At 40.0% G+C, this 22,453-nt stretch overlaps 1 pseudogene; it reads right to left on the bottom strand.

Moving 5' to 3' along the window:
* The window catches only part of LOC117076325, a 58,085-nt pseudogene extending 36,473 nt beyond the window's left edge, over positions 1–21,612 (bottom strand).
* Positions 21,613–22,453: the final 841 nt, after the last annotated feature.

Genomic DNA, 22,453 nt, shown 5'->3' with positions numbered 1-22,453 from the left:
GGCATGGTGGCGGTCACCTGTAGTCCCAGCTATTCCGGAGGCTGAGGCAGGAGAATGGTGTGAACCCGGGAGGCAGAGCTTGCAGTGAGCTGAGATCGCGCCACTGCTCTCCAGTCTGGGCAATAGAGCAAGACTCCATCTCAAACTAATAATAATAATAATAAAATAAATAAAAATAAGTGAGTAAATAATGAACAATAAGTATGGCAAAAAAATTGGTAACTGCAAAAAATTGAGGCATATATATTTTTTCCAACTTTTATATCTTAAGTCAAAAGAACATAAGGGAGAAAGAAAAAGAGAAGAAAGGAGGGAAGATAGGAAGAAAAAGGAAGGAAGTTTTATAGTATCCTATTGATGGATTCCTTCACTGTAGAACAAGATGAATTAGAAGATGCTGAACATGCTCTACGGAATTTTACTTGACTGAACAGTTAATAAGAAGGCCATAAGTATTCATTGTCTTCACTCACTCCCTTGCCCTTGCCTGCCTGTCCTCCTTCCCATAAAATGAACTACACACAATCCTCTTTCAATCATTATTGAAAAGGAAATGGAAGCATATTAAAGAGATACGTGAGTCTAAGGCTGAGCCATTTCTCTAGGAGAAGCATGTGCTGTCATTTGCTGATAATGTTCTACATGTGATGCCACATTTTCCAATTTGCTCAAAACTTTGTTTAACATTTGCAATTTATAATGTTTAAGGATCATGTTTACCCTATTAGAGAATATACCTATGGACAGCTCAGAATTCAAGTAACTGAAAAACAGATTTTGGCTAATTTAGAAAAATTTAAAATATACAGCTGGCCACGGTGGCTCATGCTTATAATCCTAGCCCTTTGGGAGGCTGAGGCAGGGGGATCAATTGTGCCTAGGAGGTTGAGGCTGCAGTGAGCTACGATTGTGCCACTGCACTCCAGCCTGGATGACTCTGTCTCTAAGAAAACAAAACAAAACAAAACAAAACAACAACCCAAAAAGTCCCATGCAAAACTGTATACTTGCAAGCTCTGACCATGCAAAACAAAATACAATGGAGGAAATTATTTGGAACATATAGATAGAAAAGGTACTGAAGGATGTAGTACCCTGTCCTTTTCTCCCTTCAGGATGAAGGTGCTTGTTCCCCTGCGACTGGCTGGCTAGAAGTCCCTCTGTGGAGTCCTACTCTAGGCATTGCCTTGATGAAAGGGGGCTGCCTCCTTGAGGGAGGCCCCCACCCTAAGCAGCTTGCATCCAAAAGCCTGGTTCTGTGAGTTCCACATCTTCATGCCTAAGGGAAGAGCAACTCTGGGGGCCTTTCCAGATGGTCTCTGCTGAAGCTGTTGTGAGGCCTTCGTGAAGCCTGGCATCCCAGCTCGGCTTCCTCTCCTGCCGATTTTCTTCTCCCAGGTTGATACTGAGAGCTGCCCCATTAAGGCCATTGCACCTGATTCTCCATGGACTCTGTTTCCCATGGGGGAACTGGAACTAAAATAATAATAAAAGAAATTTCTGATAATGAAAAAGAAACATTTGAGATGACTAGATGTCTTGTTACCAACACTGTTATGCTGACTTTAGTTCTAGAAAAGAATAATCACAATCATAACAATGATACTACTGCTCATAGAGTTATGGCTTTGTGTTAGGTACTGTCCTAAAAAACAGAATTACAGAGACTGGTAAGACATAGCCCTTGGCCTAGAGAATCTTAAGATGAGTGAAACTTCTAAACAATTATTTAATGACAGTTTTTTTTTTTTTTTTAATCTATGTAGTTGTGTCTTTGGCCTGTTCTTATCACAGGAAACTTGAGATAGACAGTGAAATCTCTGGAATATATATTAATATACTCGTAGGGTTTTCAATCATCTTTTAAAGCCTGGAATCAGTGGAGAAGATAATTTAAAAATTTATACTTATATTACCTAAAGTGGAAATCCAGCTTTTATTTATGTTTGTTTTGCCAGCCATAATATGCTATCAGATTACTTTTCATTTAGTAAGTCCCCATCAGCTTAGGCTGCTAAGACACAGGCAAAATCTTCCAGGGAACAATATGTATCCTGGATGAATAATTCAGAAGTAATTAAGGTTGCAATATTTGTATCAGGTTTTCTTCCTAAAATTTTGCACTTTGAATGTGTTGCATTGCATAAGCACAGAGAATTCCAATGACTTTTTAAATACTTCTTAAAAGGATTTGTTAATGAAAGTACCTCTCTAGGAAATAAAGAGGGAAAAGGCCTTAAAGAATTATAATCCAGTAGAAGAAAAAATATGTATACATATACCCTAGATAACCTGAAATACCAATAGAAAGCAGTATGCTATAATTGATATTATAGTTCTATATCAAAAACCTTAACTTTAAAGATAAATTTTATTTCAATAGCGTTAGGAGTACAATTGGTTTTGGTTACGTGAATTAATCTTGTAGTGGTGAGATCTGGGCTTTAAATGTACCTGTCACCCAAATAGTGTACATTATACCTAACAGGTAATTTTTCATCCCTTCCCCCGAATCACCCTTCCCCCTGCTGAGTCTCCAATGTCCATTAACCACTCTGTATGCCTTTGCATACCCATAGACTAGCTCCCACTTATAAATGAGAACATGCAGTATTTGATTTTCCATTTCTGAGTTACATCACTTAGGAAAATGGCCTCCAGTTCTTTATGAGTCACTGCAAATGATATTATTTTGGTTTTTTATGACCCAGTAATATTCCATGGTGTATATGTATCATATTTTATCTACTCATTGGTTGATGAGCACTTAAGTTGATTCCATATCTTTGCAATTGTGAACTGTACTGCAGTAAGCATATGTGAGCAGATGTCATTTTTATTTAATGACTTTCAAAAACATTAAATTTATCAAAGATACGTAATTTCAAAAAATGGAACCCAGTCAGTTTATCAATAGAATAGAAAATAAGTCAGTAAATTTCAGACATCTCTGGATGTGGGACTAGATTGATCTTCCTGCTGAATTTACAGATGTGAAGGGGATGATCAAATTGGTTGAGTTGATTGATTCTCACTGTCAAGGGCAAATTCAAGAGGGATTGGGGGCACAACAGGGAAGAGTCTCTCAAATGTTAAGATAATCAGGAGGCCTCGGAGTGCCCTGTTGTCCCATGGTAACTGTATTAATCCATTTTCATGCTGCTGATAAAGACATACCTGAGGCTGGGTGATTTATACAGAAAAAGAGGTTTAATGGACTCACAGTTCCACGTGGCTGGGAAGGCCTCACAATCATGGTGGAAGATGAAAGGCACTTCTTACATGGCAGCAGGCAAGACAGAATGAGAGCCAAGAAAGAGGGGTTTCCCCTTATATAACCATCAGCTCTGGTGAGACTTATTTACTACGATGAAAACAGTATAGGAAAAACCACCCCCATGATTCCGTGATCTCCCACTGGGTCCCTCCCACAACATGTGAGAATTATGAGAGCTACAATTCAAGATGAGATTTAGGTGGGGACACAGCCACAGCATATCAGTAACCATGCCAACAAAGGACACAAGTCCTCAAGAGTGAAGGTTTGGGTCCCCCCATCTGGCAGGGAACCGGAGCATTCCTGCTGAATATAAAAGGAACATGGAATGGGTAGAAGAAAATGTGGCAACTTTATAAATATTCATCCAATTTTAAAACATTTCCAGTTCTTTAAAAAGGTCTAAAGTATTTGTGAGTATTTTTCCTTCTTATAATATGAATATACTTGTGTGTATATATATATTAGCCAATTCTTTTTCTCCCCATCCTCCATTTTCTTTTTATCTAACGTGGTGTATTAATAATGGATAACCTTGTATTTCAATATTTAAGATACAGGATAACAAAGGTAGTGATAAGAGCAGTAAACATTAACCAGGGATGGACAAAGTGCATGTTTTTGTATCCTCTTTTGGGGGTATGAGTATGTGTTTGGTTGTATGAAGGGTCGTTGCATCATATTGGGTGGAAGGGTGATTTTGCTCATGTCTCTTATCTGGAAGATAAACATGGGTAAAGCAGGTGTTTGTGAATGCCATGTTGATAAGGAGCAGGTTGTGCAGGATTGTGCTGGGTCACCTTGGCTAAGGCTGGAAACTACTTTTCCTAGAACACCCTTCCCTGAAGATATCTGGATTAGAGAGCCATAAAGGAAGGGAAGAAGCAGCCACTCATCTCAGAAAGTGAATATAGGCAGATTCAGCAGGGGACGGCATCTCCCAACACTTTACTCCATGCTCAACTGGCTTTCCAACTATGACCCTACTGACCAACAGCAACCCCTGGGCTAACCACCAGACAGACACATGTCAATAAGCCCTAAAGACTGTGGCCAAACAGAGATGGCAACTTCTAGGCCTCTCAATGAGCTCCCCTCCCCTGTCCCATCTTGGCAGCTAGTCTTGCTTATGTCTTAGTCTGCTCAGGCTGCTACAACAAAATAGCATAGGCTGGGTGGCTTAAACAACAGACATTTGTTTCTCATAATCCTGAAGGCTGGGAAGTCCAAGGCCAAGGCTCCAACTGATTTGGTTCCTGGTGAGGGCCTGCCTCCTGGCTTGCAAATGGTTGTTTTCTTGTTGAATTCTCATATGGCAGAAAGAGAGAGACAGAGAAGAGAGAAGAGAGGGAGAGCTGTTCTCTTTTTATCTTCTTATAAGGGACACTAATTCTATCATGAAGTCTCCATCCTCATGACCTAATTAGCTCCCAAAGACCCCACCTCGGAACATCGTCACATTGGAGGTTAGGGTATTAACGTATGAATTTTCAAGAGTTACATTCGTCAGTCTATAACACTCTTGAGATCCCCTGGAAGCCTGATTATTACGCTTCTGATGGATTGATTAGTGAGAATTACTCTTATTTCCTGACTCCCCCTCCTAGGGGTTAGGTTCCCCAGGTCCTTTCACCATTATGTAATGTATAATTCCTATAATAAATCTGCTATTCCCAAAATACACACAGGGGCTCCAATTCCCAGCTGAAGCATGCGTGAAGCAGGTGAGATGGGAAGAAGCATGGCTGCTTTTCAGAGAGGCAAGAGGTGAGCTGGATGGGGGAGTTGTCAGTTTGTTGAGAAGTTGTTAAAAATATGTTTGTATTTGCCACAGAGTGGGGCTGGATTAGGGAGGACCTTGAAGGATACAGTTAGAAATCAGATTTTGGTAGAAATCAGAAACCACCATTGGCCCCTTGACAAGGGAAATAAGAGGGAATCTGTAAAATCGTAGGCCAGTGGCTTATCTTCCAAATTGGAAGATATGGGAAATATATGGTAGAAAGTTAATATAATCAACATATTAACAAAAATCATTGATTTTTTGAAGAGAAATATCAGAAATACTTATTGTAATAAATTCATGCAGACATTAGAAATTTCACGAAAAGTTCTCACACTCAAGATAACATGCAACACACTCACTTTCTCATGTGGAATGCAAGAGCTTACAAATATGAAACCAAAGCTTGATAAATAAGCAACTGTTTTTCTAGACAGAGAAGTGGAAAGGCTGGTCTTGGGAATACATGGTAAAACTAGGCATTTTTCATTTTTATAAAAAATAAGTAGTAAGCTATGCACCATGATGACACTCCAGTAATGTTTCTCGTGCATCACAGAGTATGTCCTATGAGAAACTGTTTCTCAAAAGAAGAGTGTGGGTAAAAGCTATACACTATATTCCACTTTGGGAATTTGCAATGCACCTGAGATATTAGTGTATAAAGGGCTCTGAACAGATGTGCAGTAGAGAAACCTATTAACTTCGTGTAACCCAGTTTTTTTTTTTTCAAGTTTTAAAATACCCACTTTATTCCATATAACACTTAACCAGATGTCATTTACCTTTGAGGGATAGATAGCCCTGAGACTGATCCACTGTAAAACATTTCCTGGAAGAAACATCGTCTGATTTGATACATTTCAAGGCATCATGAGACAAGTGTATCATCATGCAGAAACATGGTATCATGACTACATTTTACATAAAATAAAAGGAAACTATCAATAAACTTCAGAAAGCTGTAAATTAAACTACTCCCTAAAATATGGGCACGCAGCTGTTACAAAGACATAGTAAATGGTTTCTGGTGTGCAGTATCCTTTTACGTTACTCTGCTGTTACATAGGGTGTAACATTTACCCAAGGCTTTTTTAAACTACAAACGATGTTTAGCAGCATTCAATGGTGGTCACCTCTCTCCATGGCCATCACTGGACAGATTGGACACCTTCCCACCTGCACACAAATATCCATAGAAAAATACTCAAGTTTTAGACTTGGACCTGTGTACTTTAATTAACTTGCCCTTTCTAGTCTATTAGAAAGTGATATGCACTTTGGTCTGCCAAAAGCAATGCTTGTATTCTGGCAGCGATGTGTTATTGCTTTTACATAGTAAAGTGGATATGAGAACTTCAAAGGCAGGAGGTAAGTTTTTAACTTAAACAGCAGCAAATAAAAAGTAAATTAGAAAACTCTGCTGTCACAAATATCCATGATCTCTGTAACATATATTATACAGGAGGCATTTCAATTTGTCATTCCCAGCCTAGAAATGTCAAAGGCTTTCCCATTCAGTCTAATATTCTGGATTCCTGTTACAAGGGAATACATTAGAATTATGGAAGAGTTGCTTACTGAAAGGAAATCCCTGAAAAATAATAAGGGAGGAAATGTAAAAATTCTTAAATCATTTAGAACACTCTTTAATTATAATGAGCTAGATTTCCATGTATTTGAAGTAATACCAAACACAGTCACTTGTAGAACTAGTCCAGATTCCTTAAATATCAGATGCATTTTTAGTCTTCTACGTAAGTGTGTGGAAGTTACTTATGTTTATATGAAATGAGGTTATTCATAATTTTCTACAGTAGTCACTATAAACCAGAAAGACTGAGACAAGCACAAATCAAGGCATGGAGTCTCCCAGAGCTGCAATGAGAAAAAGACTGTAACAGCTAATTCCATACACATGAATGGGTTTCTTTTCTGCAGGAAATCCCAGTGAAATAAGGAATAGAGATGTCTAGAGGGTTTCTTGCGGAGAAGGATGCCCCCCAATGCATTTAGTTTCCTCTCCCTGTGTTGTAGCACATTCTTCTCCTGTATGGTCTGACTTGCTACAAGTTTGGTTGATTCTAAGGCCTGAATGATGAGGAGTTTTCGTTCAGTCGGAAGGCATTTTGGTCAGTGTGTGAGCAAGTTCTGCATTATTAAAGATCGCCTAGTGGCCGGCCATGGCGGCTCATGCCTGTAATCGCAGCACTGTGGGAGGCCAAGGCGGGCAGATCACCTGAGGCCAGGAGTTCAAGACCACCCTGACCAAGGCGGAGAAACCCCATTTCTACTAAAAATACAAAATTAGCTGGATGTGGTGGCCCATGAGACTGAGGCTAAGGCAGGAGAATCGCTTGAAACCAGGAGGTGGAGGTTACGGTGAGCTGAGATCGTGCCACTGCACTCCAGCCTGGGCCACAAGAGCAAAACTCCGTCTTAAAAAAAAAATCTCCTAGTAAAATCCGGTTAAGTTAAGAGCTAGCCCCAGGCAACCAACTTGTTTGTGTGGGTCCCATCTCCGCCTTGCTTATTTCAAATGCCTCTTGGTAAGCAAGCTCCTTGGGAATTATCTATGTTATGTTTTCAATCATCATCCCACGCCTTGTCAGCAAGGTAATGGAAGTAATTTACCTTCATTTTGGGAAAGAAGACCTTACTTTCTCAATCAGTTATATTGGCTATTACATACATATCTGACATTTTCAGAACTAGGATAGGAAGGCAGATGGATCTCAAGTTAGGCTTCACTTTCTCCAGATAGTCCTTTATCAGCTGTGTTTATTATCTCTTTTCTGCCTGTTGCTCTAGATGCCCTACAGGTGGACCTGTGGCAATCGTACCACCTTCGCCTTGGGGCAAGGGGATAGCCTGCTGCGGTGTCTTCTCTGTGGCAGGGTGGCTGCATGGTGTGGTGGCCAGCACTGCCTGGATGGGACAAGTATGTATCATGATTATATTTTACATAAAATAAAGGGAAACTATCAATACACTTCAGAAAGTGGTAAATTGAACTATCTTTTTTTTTTTTTCCTTTTTTTTTTTTGAGACAGAGTCTCATTCTGTTGCCCAGGCTGGAGTGCAGTGTCATGATCTCGGCGCCCTGCAACTTCTGCCTCCTGGGTTCAAGCAATTCTCCTGCCTCAGCCTCCTCAGTAGCTGGGATTACAGGCACCCGGGACCATGCCTGGCTATTTTTTTGTATTTTTAGTGGAGACTGGGTTTCACCATGTTGGCCAGGCTGGTCTCGAACTCCTCACCTCAGATAATCCACCTGCCTTGGCCTCCCAAAGTGCTGGAATTACAGACGTGAGTCACTACACCAGGCCAACTGTCTCTTAAAATATGGGCATGCACAGGTGTGGTGGCGGGCACCTGTTATCTCAGCTACTTGGGAGGCTGAGGCAGGAGAATCACTTGAACCCAGGAGGCAGAGGTTGCAGTGAGCCGAGATCGTGCCATTGCACTCCAGTCTGGGCAACAGAGTGAGACTCTGTCTCAAAAAAAAAAAAAAAAAAACAAAAACAAAAAAACAAAGAAAAAGAAAAAATGTGAGCATGCAATTGTTACAAAGGCATAGTAAATGGTTTCTGGTATGTAACCTTATCTACGAACTAGAAATCTGCAGTTTATCTCTGCGAAACCCACCAGAGTCCCATCACTCTGACTGCTTTGGGCTTCAGAGGCAGACTCTCCTGTCTCCAACCCAGTGCATTTAAAACATTTTGAAAATTGTTTCATTAGTGCCTTCCAGGTAGTGAAAAGCCAGCCTGGGAAGGGAAAAGGTTGAAAAAAGGTATGGAATAGATGAGGGTAAGTTTAAAACTTGGTCTGTAAATTTTATTGAGACTTTGTTGAATGTGCTTAGGGATGAAAATAATGCAATATGTGTGAGTTTATATATGCAAAATATATGTTTACTATATTTTGTGCATAAAATGTACATATTGAATTATTACGTGTGTATATACATATACAGTACATATGCACACATTTTCTCACACACATACACAGACATACACATTCAATAAATGGCTCTGAGTCATGACTAGGAAAGACATTTTAAATTGCTCCCAGAAAATGTAATCTCAAAATAATTGTAGAGAAGAAAAACTGATTATATAAAAAAAAAGTGCTATCATTAATGAGACCACTGAAAAAAGAAAATGACTTAATTCTAAAACTTAAATTTGTAATATTCTGGAATGTTCTGTGCATTTACTATTAACTGAGCAAATACTATATATAGTATAGGTGATGTGGTAGAGCAGAAAACAAAGCAGAACACATCCATTCTCCTGGAACTTGAATTTTAGTGAGAAGAGAGGGGAAACAGGCAGGCAGACATATGATGTATACAGTGGTGCTAACGTGCCCAAGACAACCTTAATGCTGCCCTCAGCTTGATTCAGCTTTAGACAGGCTTCTTCCTGACTTTTGTTCCCTAATCTCCCTTTTCTTGAAAATGTGTTTAATTTGTAAATTCCTTATCTGACTTTTTGAGATATTATAAATGCCTTCTGCCAGTTTTGCAACCTAGGAATATCTTTTTCAAAGACCTGGGAACCATCTCTTTGAAATCCAATTGTCAAGGAAGTCAGCATCCCTGTCTACTAGCCTCTATGAGAAGGCAAGAGCCTAGCCTTGGTGGGGCACCTTGCTCCAAGTTGTAAAACTGCCTCTTGTCACAAGGACATGAGAAAATTTACTTTTCCTTTGGGTAAAGCCAATTAGCAAAAACAGATGTGGTCTAAGGTCCCTCATCCCAGATTTTAACGATTCTCCAACCCTTCACTTCATCTAGAGCTGGGCTGTGCTGCCTTCCCTTTGTTGGCAATAATACTGGAATAAAATCAACTTCTATTTGCTTATCTTACCTGATGCAATTTTATTTTAACAAGTAGAGGGTAAGGAGTCAGAGAGTTTGGCAGGTCAGGGTATGTGTTATTTTATAGAATGTGATCAGAACAAAAATTTTTGACACATGTCATATTTGGGCAGAGGATTAAGTGATGTGAGAGAGTTAGCTGTGTGGATCTGCAGTGGATGAACTTTTTATGCAGAGGGAATAGTCTGTATGGGCAGAGATAGGAGCGTAAACGCATGGATGAGGCCACATGGAAGAACAGAGTGGAGCAGGAAGACAGAGGTGAATGTTTGAGAGGTGATAAGGAGTCAGTCAGGTCCTGTGGTGCCTTATAAGCTGTCAGGAAGACTTGGGCTGACGCTTTGAATGGGATGGAGGAGGGAATCAGAGGAGTCTTCAGGGTAGAGGAGTTAACTGCATGGCTTATGCTCAAAAATAGCTGCTGTTTTGAAGGGAAAATATTTAGGAAAACAAGGGTAGGGCCAGGGAGACCACTTTGGAGCTATTACAATAATGTAGGCAGAGGAATGATGTGACCTTACGCTGGGGGTGGTAGCTGTGGGGTTGGTGAGAAGAGGTGGTGTTTGGACATATTTTGAAGGTTAAGACCTTGCAGATTTGCTGCAAAATTGGATGCGCAGTATGTGAGTGAGAGACAGCTGAAGGATGACTGACGTGTTTGTCCCAAGCAGATGGAATAGTGGCATAATCAAGATGGGGCCACCGCAGGAAGAGCTGCTCCAGGTAGGGTTAGGTCCTTTTGTACACAGAGCCTTCTTTGGTCCTTACAAAAGTTCTCTGAATGTACTATTATTGTCGCTTTGAAAGGGGGAAATGGAATTTGCGAGAATATGAGTAATTTTCTCAGGATCACACAGCTAGGAAAAGGTTGTCTCAGTCTGAGTTGCCCTGAAAACGTGGTCCGAGGAAAGAACTTGTGTGCAGGTGGTTTACGTGGGAAACAGAGAAGCTCAAGGTGTAGGAGTGAGGAGCAGGAGAGAGGGAGAGCAGGAAAGAGTTAAAACCCATGGGAGGGCTGTTCCTGAATTTGCAGGCTGAAAGCTAAATCCTACCAGGACTCCTTGAAGCCTCAGAGTACTTCCCAGCATTGTCTGCCAGAGGATGTGAGGAGGAGCGTGCGCCCTGCTCGGCTCCCATTTCCTGAAAAGTGAAGGTTGCCTGTGGGAGGGGTTACTCCCCTCACTTCTGAGCTTCACGTTCCTGCCATTCTAGAGCTTCTTCTCCATGCCTGTGGTGTCAGGAGAATCCCAGGGCAGAAAATGAAGATGTTCAGTACCATGCCAGGCCAAATATATATATTCATATGTATATATTCAGATAAAGTACAACTCATATGTATATTCATGTTTATATTCATATAACATATAAACATTCATATATATATAAATATATATATGAATCGAGAGCCAGTGAAATTAGGCAATGCTTATTTATGAAAGACCCAGCCTTTGAACTCAGATTAGGATGCCCCAGCCCCTGGGTCTGAGACTCCCCAGCTGCCTTAAACCTGTTCCTGGGCTCACTTTCACCGTTAGCTCCACCCTTCAAGCCTCTCTTTAGTCCCACCTTGCTTTGTAGTTGGGTCAGAATGATGGGGGGCAGTGAGTGAGGCTGGCTGATGATTTTAACTCTCCTTGCACTAGCTTAATTAGCATTGACCCAACCTGCATGCTGGGACTCAAGGAAATACACTGCAAACCTGAGGCTGGACGTGGTGACATGGAGGAATGGTGCTTTGGAAATAACTCGTATAATTATTCAAGTTCTGCTGTTCTCATTCTTGCTGGATGTGACCTAGTTAGGTCACTCTTCATCTCTGGGTCTCCATTTTCTCACCAGTAAATGAGGGATTTAGGGTTGACCTGCATAACATTCTAACTCCAGTGTTCTGTAGTTCTCTGAGACTTATGATGGGTGAATAATCCTAAAAATGCATCTTTGTGGTGATAAAAAAGAAAATGCCCAAGTTTTAAACAAAAATGGCATTTTTCCTGAGTACTTCTTTTCTTTGGGGTGCTGTGTTCCTGGGGAAATCCATGCACAATCATGCAAATTATTTCCTATTGTTTTTGCAAGTTCACCTTGTTGAAATCCAAGGCTGTAATAGCTTCAGCTGCCTGTTTGTGAAAGTAACAAAAGCAACTGGGATAATGCTAGAATGTTAAAATGCTGATGATAATCAGCATTTGGGTACACACTTGCTTTAGTTGGAGACAACGTTTTGGCTTAAGAAGAAGACTCGAACCTCCAGCCAGAAAACAAAAGCAAAGAAAAAAACATTATCCTTCCTACTCTCATTTTACCCAGCTATTTAATTTCTGCAATTATTCCTGTGACTTTGAATGTTATTTTTTTTTATCAGAAACTGGAGGTCAGGATGGCAAACAGGATACAATTTTTATAAAGATTATCATGCCATTTTCTCATTACATTCTAGGGAAAAACTGAAATGAGTTTACACAATATACCTTTTAGTATACTGGCATGATAATGGTTACAATATGTTATTTCTAGTAAGCACTGTTGGCTAAGACATTGTCATCACCCAAGCAGGTTAAATCTGTGGACTACTGAGTGTGAAATGCATTACAGCAACAGCTTTGAGGGATGTTAATTTCTTTGGTTTAATTTCTAAAGGACAGCTCGGATATTTACTTGACAGGAGAGATTGCTAAATCCAGTCAACCAATAAACAATTATGTATGTTTTAAAATGCAGAGGAAAGATGGATCAATTATCTCTTTGTTATTCCTCACGGTTCTGCATTGAGTGCCATTTAGGATTCAGAAGTTAATTCCTTACTGCATGAAGAGGGCATCATCTATCCTTGTAATTGATGCCTTTGCTCCATTTCTTTTCCCATCAATACTTTGTGTGGGAACCTGCTCAACAGTGCAGCCTGTCAGAGCCAACATAAAATTGTAATTAACTGACATGTATTGGTGGAAACCTGAAGCGAGAGAATGCATGTATCCCTTTAAGAATTTGGAGCTTTCAAAAAGTAAGCAATGTGATTTCCAACATAAAGATGGGGCAACTTGATCAGAATGCATTTTTGTCTGGTGCCAAGTAATAATTTGGAGAAGGGTAGGAGAATGACCCTCTCTGGAACTGTCCTTAAAATGTTTGAGAAAAAAACGATTGTTTCCTCTCAATAACCACAATATTGGAAAATGGTCTTTTGGGAAAGGGTAAGATTTTACTAAATGTGAGATTTCTTTCTCTTTCTGAGATAGATGGTGGTGATGGCTGCATGTGAGTGTGAATGTACTTAACACCACGAAAACATGTACTTAGAAATAAAGTGGTAAATTTTATCTTAAGTATATTTTAGTATGATCAAAAAGATTTATTTTTTCCTCTATACCTATTTTTCCAAAAAATACAAAATAATGCAACAATATATGAAAACCAAGTTAGATTAAACCTACTTGAGATTCAAGAGATAAATGTTTATTTAGGCTTACAAACTATTGGTCACTATGGCGTCTGAGTTTTATGTTTCTCACTTTTTAAAAACTGGGAATCAATTTCCCTTCCAATGTTATGCTGTGTTTATTGTAAAGATTAGAATTCTTGTCTTTTCTTTTTTGAGAAGAATCTAAAGTGGCCCATCTTGTTTTTTTACAAAGAACAAAAACCATTGAGAAACACTTTCTGATTTTCCTAGTTCTTACCACAAAGGAGCAGGTAGAGATGGTGGAGCTGGGAGAAATAAACAGAGGTTAAAATCCTTATATAACCATGAACTCTACTGGTAAATTGAGATTTCTAATGTTTAAGTAACTGGTTAAGCTGGTGAGGATGCCAGAGACATGCAAGACAACCAAGGGTGGTATACGAATTTGGACAGTTGCTTGATATTTTAAAATGACAGTAATATGTTAGTGTTTATAGGCATTTGGTATAGTATTTGTTTATTGGCTTAGAGGAAAATACACAATTTTATTTGATATTATTAAAAATTTACTTCCCACAGTTGTTTTCTTGGTGGGCATCTTTTAGTTCTTGGCAACGAAAAGAAGAAATGCTTATGGTAGCACCAAGTGGAGAGAACAAATTGTTTCTCCTAATCCACACAGTTAATTGTTACCACCAGAGTCAAATTGGTTTCACATTGAGCCTTGAGGTCTTTTATTTTCGAGGTTGGAGCAGAAATCTGCTTTGTCTGCTCAGTACACTCTCGTCTTCTGAACACCTAATGTATTCTAGGAAACATCTTCTCCCTCCAGTGTTTTGGGGATTACCATGTTTTGACATGCTTTAAGTCCCTAACCACAGTGGATTGACCCAGAAATGGATGCATGCCCTGATTTTGCCTATAGCTCATTGGCTGATGGTGGGCAACTGAACCAGGAGTCTCTGGATGGGATTTGGAAAGGGGTGTGTGCTGGTGGTAGTGGTGGAGGTGGAATGCTTTGTGTGAGGCCATGTTTTCCTCCTTTGTGAGGGAGAGAACAAAGCCTAGAAGCCAAGAAAAGCGGAGACAGTAAATGAAGGTAAATGAACATATATGTAGTGTGCTGGTGGCCTGTCAGACCCTACTTTCAGCCACCATGAGACATCTGTCTATTCCATTTAGATGCTGAAGTATTCCTTTGGTTATATGAGATAACCGAGTTTCCTTCCATTAAATACAGTTTATTTTCTTAAGCTGTTTTTAGGTGATTTGGTTCTGGCACTTGCAACTGAAAGTCTTGGCTAATACAAAGGTGAACCCTCTTCAGTGGGTACATGAATTTTGGAATTGGATTCCTTCCTTTTTTGTGCGTACCAAGAATGGTCATCCATGAAAAATCTAAATATTTTAAAAGAGGGTTTGTTTTGGCCAGCTGTCCAAACTCATGATGTAGTTCCCCATAGTGGAAAAAGGTCATTTTAGTCTCTGTCGAAGAGTAGGATGGGGTGGCGAGTCTTCAATCTCTGTGGTTTGGCTTCTAAGGATGGAAGAAAGAATTATGTTTTGTAAAATGCATTCCCAAAATCGGTAGCAAAGTAGATTAATATTTTGACAAAGTCACTCAGGGTCTGTTAAACACTAGCAGTGTTTTTTTATTGGTCAAGATTTAAACCAAGATTTAAACCAATCAAGAATTTAAACCAATTCTAGGACATTTTTGATAGCCCTAGAATATTAAAAGTGTTCCAGTTTTGAACAGCTAAAAGGAAATTAATTTCTCTATATTTCCTGCCTCATGTTGTTTTAAGACGAAGGCTCTCACAATGCAAGTAGTGTTTTTCACTCCAGAAGGAAAAGACCTCTTTTTCCATGAAAGAAATTCTTTTGAGAATATTTTTCAGTCTGTAAAAAGAAAGTGATATGCTGTAACATCTATCCTATGCCTTTAAAGGTTGGACATAAAGACTGAACAATTGCAGTACAGGATCCTTAACAGAAGTGAGATCTGAAAGAAGATGAATCCCCCTGCATTGTTCTTCAGAGAAGCCCACCCTGGAGTTTCTCTTTGTTAACGTGTTGCTTTATCTCAAGACGTGTTAAGGCCTTTCAAATGACAATTCTTAAGAGTCTTTTATATTTTAACTTAAGGAGTCATTCCATTGGAACAGATTTGCAAATAGGTAAAAAACAAAACAAACCAAAACAAAAGAACATGTTTAGTAACAGTGTGTGGAAACAGTGATATCTTAAAGTGCTTGCCACGTACACAGCTCTCCTCTCATAAAAGCAGCTGCAGGAGGATTTCTTTCCTCAAAATGTGCTATGCTTTGTGACATAATCTGGATACTGTGGCCACCATTGTTTGGACTAGGGACCTGGGTCTGTCTTGGAGTAGCCATATGATAATGAAACATGAGGACATTTGGTGAGAGAAATTTGTCAGCAGAATTCTGTATCCTGGATAGTGACTGATAAGCTAAATCTTGTCTCTATTCTTTGGAATTTGCAATGGGAGACCCAAGAGAATGTAGCAGTTTAGAACAGCCAAATTGAAGCAATCCTAGTTTCAGCCAGAAATAGGAGCCCATGTATAGAAACCATGGGCCATGGGGATGGTGGAACTAATTGTTTTTGTAGGGAACATGGTTTGAGCGTCCTTGGCCTCCACTGTCCTCAATGGGTTTCCTGTTCTGCATGATACTAGGTAATCCAATTTATGGGAAGGTTTCTTGTTTCTTTACATCCCTGAGTATTCATCTGTAAAGTCTCTATTACTTTAAGGTATCTTGAGAAAATCTGTTTCTTAGAATATAAAGGGAGCTAGGCAACAAAATAAGCCAATAGGTTATAACCTATTGATTATACTACTTTCTAGCACACTTGTAGAGGGATATAAAAGAAAAAGTAAAATAAGTGAAATTTGTTATACTCAATACAAATTCATAATAGATAGCAAATACGTATATAGTATGTGAAAAAAATAAAATTCTGAGGTTCCCCCAACCACCTACATGGACTTCCTCCTCAACCAGGGCATTCTTAAAATGTAACCTGAAAGACTGGTTCAGGCCATGATGGGAAGTGGGGGTCTCACATGACTCATACACCTCTCTGGCAATAACATCAATACAGACTTCAAGTCTGATAAGAAACACGTTACAACCTATTCTCTCTGAAGCCTGCTACCTGAAAGCTTCTTCTGTAAAGAGCTTTGATCGCCACAGTCCTTTATCTTAACTCAGACATTTCTTTCTATTGATGCCAGGTCTTTAGAGAAACTCAACCAGTGGTCAACCAGAACATTTTAAAATCTACCTGTAAGCTGGAAGCCCCCCAAAAACTACAGCCCCACGCCCGCCTCCACTTTGAGTTGTCCCACCTCTTAAATGTATTTGATTGAAATCTCATGTCTCTCTAAAAAAATATAAAACCAAGCTGCACCTCAACCACTTCGGCGCATGTTCTCAGGACCTCCTGACAGCTATGTCATGGGTCATGGTCACTCATATTTGGCTCAGAATAAATCTTCTCTTCAAATATCTTGCAGAGTTTGACTCTTTTAGTTGACAAGCATTTACTTTCTGGCAGGCACTAATGTACAGATACACATCTATTTAATCCTGATGACACAACCCTATCCTTATTTCACAGATGTGGAAACTGAACCACAGAGAGGTTAAGTAACTTGCCCAAAGTCACACAGGTCATAAATGGTAGCATTGAGTCATCAGCCTAGGCATTCAGGCTCCAGGGTACTGGCTGTGAACTGCCACACTATATCACTACCATACATTTCTAGAGCTCTCTGACTTTATTAAAATACTTGATAATCAGAATATGTTACCAATTACATATGTTTTGGCCTTAGATAAATTACTTAATCTGCCTATGATTTTTACATTTAGCAGAACTGCATAATAGAGTAAAAGGCATTTTTCTTGCTACTTTAACATGGTTTTTGTGTGAACAGAGTGTGATCAGAGATGTTGAAACCCAAAAAAGCACTAAATAAGCATAAGACATTATTGGAGCTGTGCTTGTAAAAGCCACCCTGCAGGGCTGGGCGCAGTGGTTCACGCCTGTAATCCCAGCACTTTGGAAGGCCGAGGTGGTGGATCACAAGGTCAAGAGATCAAGACCATCCTGGCCAACTTGGTGAAACCCTGTCCCTACTAAAATTACAAAAATTAGCCAGGCGTGGTGGCGGGCGCCTGTAATCTCAGCTACTCAGGAGGCTGAGGCAGGAGAATCACTGGAATCCGCGAGGCGGAGGTTGCAGTGAGCGGAGGTTGTAGTGAGCCGAGATCACACCACTGCACTCCAGCCTGGCGAAAGAGCGAGACTCCATCTCAAAAAAAAAAAAAAAAAAAAAAAGCCACCCTGCAAGCCAAAGCTTATCTGCAAGATATCAATCAGAGCCTGGTGACACCGCCATAGGACCCATTTAGAGTAACCTTTTTCTTTATTTTATTTTACTTTAAGTTCTGGGATACATGTGCAGAATGTACAGGTTTGTTACATAGGTTTACATGTGCCCTGGTGGTTTGCTGCACCCATCAACCTGTCATCTAGGTTTTAAGCCCTGCATGCTTTACGTATTTGTCCTAATTCTCCCCCTCCCCTTATCCCTCACCCCCTGACAGGCTCCGGGGGTTGTGTGTTGTTCCCCTCCCTGTGTCCATGTGTAGAGTAACCTTTTTCTTAAGTAATGCAACCCAACCAGGAAAAATTGTTCAGCTAAAGAAAGAAAAAATAATTTGGTCTGAATTTCTAGAATTTAGACTGAAATATTTGTGCATTGGAGGTTGTGAGATCATAGATTCAGATAGTTATAGGTGAAAGGAATACTGGATATTAGTATAAAATTAAAACTAATTGCCACTATGATCTTCCCTGACCTTCTAAAGATGGATCAGGCACTCTTCCCTTGTCCTTACTTAGCATTTGTAAATTGTCCTGGTTAAAGGGCATATTTTATTGTAAATACTCCTGTGCTCGCATATCTTCTTGTTGGATCTTAGAGGCTAACTTGAGGCAAAGAGAATACACATTGATTGCAATTAACTGTATCCACTCTGATAGAATGGAGTTTCTAATTTAAAAAAGGGAAGGAAGTTATATTTATTCAACACCTGAATATGTGACAGAGATTGAGTTCATGTCATGTGTCGAATGATTTCCAAAACTGCTCATGTGGGGCATTTTCTGAACCACAGATTAAACACAGCCCAAGACTAGAGCTGGTGCCAAATCACTGAGGACAGTAACCTTGGTCCTATGGGGAAATAGTGGGCAGGGGGCAGGAGGCGTTTAGAACTTGGAGCTAATCTGTCCTCACTCACATAGGAAACGCTGAGCTCCTGTGCTGCTCTGGGCTGTGAAAAATGGATACTTGCCTGGTCATCCCATTCTAAATGTTTCTTCTGCGTTCAGCTTCATAGGCTTGGAGAAGTCTGAGGTCTTGCTGGCTTCATGGGAAATACCCTGTCCTATTTGCTCCCTGAGCTCTGACACTATCTTGAGCTTCTATCTTTATTCCTTCATGCTCGGAGGAAGCTGCACAAGCTAGGAAGAAACTGTTGCCTACCCAATATCCAGCCTCCCTGCTTCCTTTTTAACAGAAGACTGATTTGGGAAAACAATATATTTCTTAGTTCTCCCAGCCCACGCCTGGTAGCTAAGGTGGTCAATGAAACGTAAGTAGAATTCCTTGAGTGGGGAAATATATAAAAGGCAATTAACTGTCTTGGGAAGCTTTCTCTTTTTGCTAATTGCTTTTCCTCTTCTTACTTTGAATGCACACTTGATGTCTGGAATGCCAGCAGCCATCCTGTGACTATGGGACAAATGTGAGGGTGGAAGACAAGGATTGAGCATGGCAGAACAGAAAGATAGAAACAACCTTTGTCCCTGGTGGCCTGGTAGATTTGTGCCAGCAATGCCTTACTGCCTACCGCTCTTCTTGTTTTTACGTGGAAGAGTAAGCTACTGTTCATTGAGTCACTTTACCCTGGTCTCTACTTCTGGTAGGCAAGCAGAGGTCCTTTTTCTTTATTCCACATCAGCCATGTCAAGGCAGACTGAATGGAATTTAGGAATAGCCTTAGAGGATCCATCACCTGATTTATAAGGAATTGTTCTGTTGGACACAGACATCCTTAAAGTCCAAAGGCCATGCTTCTTACTCTTCTCTGTTACCAAGTTGCTGGGATCTGTTACTACTCAGAGAGATCCTTCTCTTCTGATTTCCCCTTTCCTTCTCTCTTTCTGGTCCTCATAAATAGAAATGGGTGGAAAAATACCTTAACATACAAATATATTTTCTGCAGAAATCTATTCAAGCCATTAATGGGTTATTTGCATAATTTTCATCTTTGATTAGTTGAAACATTTGCATTTGGACTCATTCACAAGTGCCTGGGGCTCCCCCATGGACAGTGATTCCACACTTGACTTACTTCTCAGTGGCCAGGACAGCTCTGCCAAGGAATCCTTCTCAGAACAGAAAGTATGTATACTCAACCCTGGAAAATCCAGTTTTCACCTTTATACTTCTGGAAGCAAATATTGACAATTTAAGAGTAACTCATTTCCCTGTAGCTGGCAAAGCTTCAGAAATAATGAAGGGTAGTCTCTGAGCACCCCTCCACATGCAAGGTGGTAAGAAGATCCTAAGACTTTTTACTGGGAAAGCCATGAAAAATGGAAATAACTGTGTGTGTTGATCAAATAATACTGATTTAAAATAACAAAGCATCACTAACATTTTTTGGATGAATATAGTTATATCCCGTTGAATGAGAAAGGAAAAAATCCTTCAGTATTTGTAGGTATGGCTGTATGTTCCTGACTCTGACTTCCCTACAGCACAAAAACTCCCAACTACAATTCCTGTCTCACGGACTTTTTTTTTTAAATTTTATGAACTCTTTCTATATATCTCTCCTATAAAGTGTAATCTTTTCATAAAAAAGGAACATTTTCACACTGATTCTAGCCGAGGTCTCAGAAGGGGAAGTAAATGATGAGAATTAATTTTAACTTTAACAATACAGACAGAGCATATTGTTTTATACACCAAGAAAATGAAAAACAGTACTCACTGAACTTGGTTACCACTGAAATCTGTATCAAGTTACAACAATAAACATAAGAACTCTTAATGATAAGTAGGGCATAAGATAAAAACAAACTATAAGTTGTTCTTCCTGATTTGCCTTTAAGACACAAGAGTAGTGTAACACGAAACGGTAACACTGACAAAAATAACCTATTAGTCAACTTTTTTGTTTTTCAATTTTCAAACCCAAGGTGCTGTTAAAGTTAATTTAAAAATAGTTATAGCTATTAAATGTCTCCAGAGCAAGCAACATACCTGAAACTTGCTCAAAACTACTGTCGAGAAAGGATAGGAACCAGTGTTCTTTTGGTTTCTTTTGTATGTGAGGCTTTTTACCTTAGTTATTTCCATTTAGTTTTCAAAACAGTTCTGCAAAGGAGACATACTTAACACTGTTACACATGGGAGGAAATTGAAGCTCAACTAGAAGCAGTTTACCAAGGGCAAATAACTGGTAAGTGAGGGAAGTTGATATTAAAACTGGTTTTCTCAAGCTCTCTATTTTTTCACCACTATATGATATTTTGGTGTTTGCTGCTACGAAGGGAAAACTAAAATGTAAGACCCAATAATGGCCAGGATTACAGTGACTCACACCTCTAATCCCAGCACTTTGGAAGGCTGAGGTGAGAGGATCACCTGAGGTCAGGAGTTTGAGACCAGCCTGGCTAACATAGCGCTACCCTGTCTCTACTAAAAATACAAAAATTAACCAGGCATGGTGATGCATGCCTGTAATGCCAGCTACTCGGAGGCTGAGGCAGCAGAATCACCTGAACCCAGTAGGCAGAAGTTGCAATTAGCCGGGATGGTGCCACTGTACTCCAACCTGGGTGATAAAGTAAGATTCCGTCTCAGGAAAAAGAAAAAAACACACACACACAAACACACACACAAAACAAACAAACAAAACAAGTTTACAAGATGATGTGAGTTCTGTAGGCTAATACAAATGCATCATTCAAGAAATTAGAAACCAAAGCAGAGCATGTTGGAATCTTTCCTACCTGAAGGTAAGGTTAGCAGTTGACTCTTGGTGGAGCGTAGACTTCATTAACACTGACACGGCACAGTGGCCGCCCTCCATCAGCTGGAGACAGTGGGCTGGCAATTCCCCACAAGGCACAGAAATAGGGAAGGCCATGGATAAGGAGGTACAGCATCCAAAGAAGGGAAACCTATTTGGTTACAGCTTTCCAAACTATGTTCCCATGTGTATTAGTCAGGGATCTCCAGGGAAACAAAACCAATTATACACACACGCACACACACACAATTTTAAATATATATATATTTGTGTGTATGTGTATGTGTGTGTATATATGTATGCATGTGTATATATGTATATATACACATATACAGAGAAAGAGATTTATTGTAAGGAAGAGCCTCATGTGATTATGGAGGCTGACAAGCCCCGAGATCTGTAGAGTGAGTCAGGAAGCTGGAGACCCAAGAAAGCCAGTGATACTTTTCCAGTTCAAATCCAAAGTCCTGAGAAGCAAGAGAGCTCGTAGTGTAAATTCTAGCCCAAGGGCTGGCAGGCTTGAGACCCAGGAAAAGCTGATGTCTCATCTCAAGTAGGAAGGCAGAAAAAAAATGATGTCCCAGTATTGAGGCAGGTGGAGTCCCCCCTTATCTGAGGGAGAGTCAGCCTTTTCGTTCTATTCAGGCCTTCACCTGTTTGGAAGAAGCCCATCGCATGTGCTTTACTCAGTCTGTTGATGGAAATATTTATCTCATCCGAAAACAGCCTCACAGAAACACCTAGCATCTGATCACCTAGCGTCTCAACACCAAACATCTAATCACCTCATGGCCAGTCAAAATTGGCATATGAAATTAACCATCACACCACGTGCTTACATTTACGTTGCGGTGGAATAACATCAGGCAGGACACAGGAAGGTTAAGCTTTGAGTGTCCCTTTACTAGTTACCTGCCATGGGATTTAGTCCATTTATTTTCTCATGAGGACACTAAAC

This window comes from Trachypithecus francoisi, unplaced genomic scaffold, assembly GCF_009764315.1.
Source record: "Trachypithecus francoisi isolate TF-2019V2 unplaced genomic scaffold, Tfra_2.0 Lachesis_group5, whole genome shotgun sequence".
Classification (NCBI taxonomy): domain Eukaryota; kingdom Metazoa; phylum Chordata; class Mammalia; order Primates; family Cercopithecidae; genus Trachypithecus; species Trachypithecus francoisi.
Note: the sequence above shows the minus strand (reverse complement) of the source record. Positions and strands in the feature narration are given on the sequence as shown.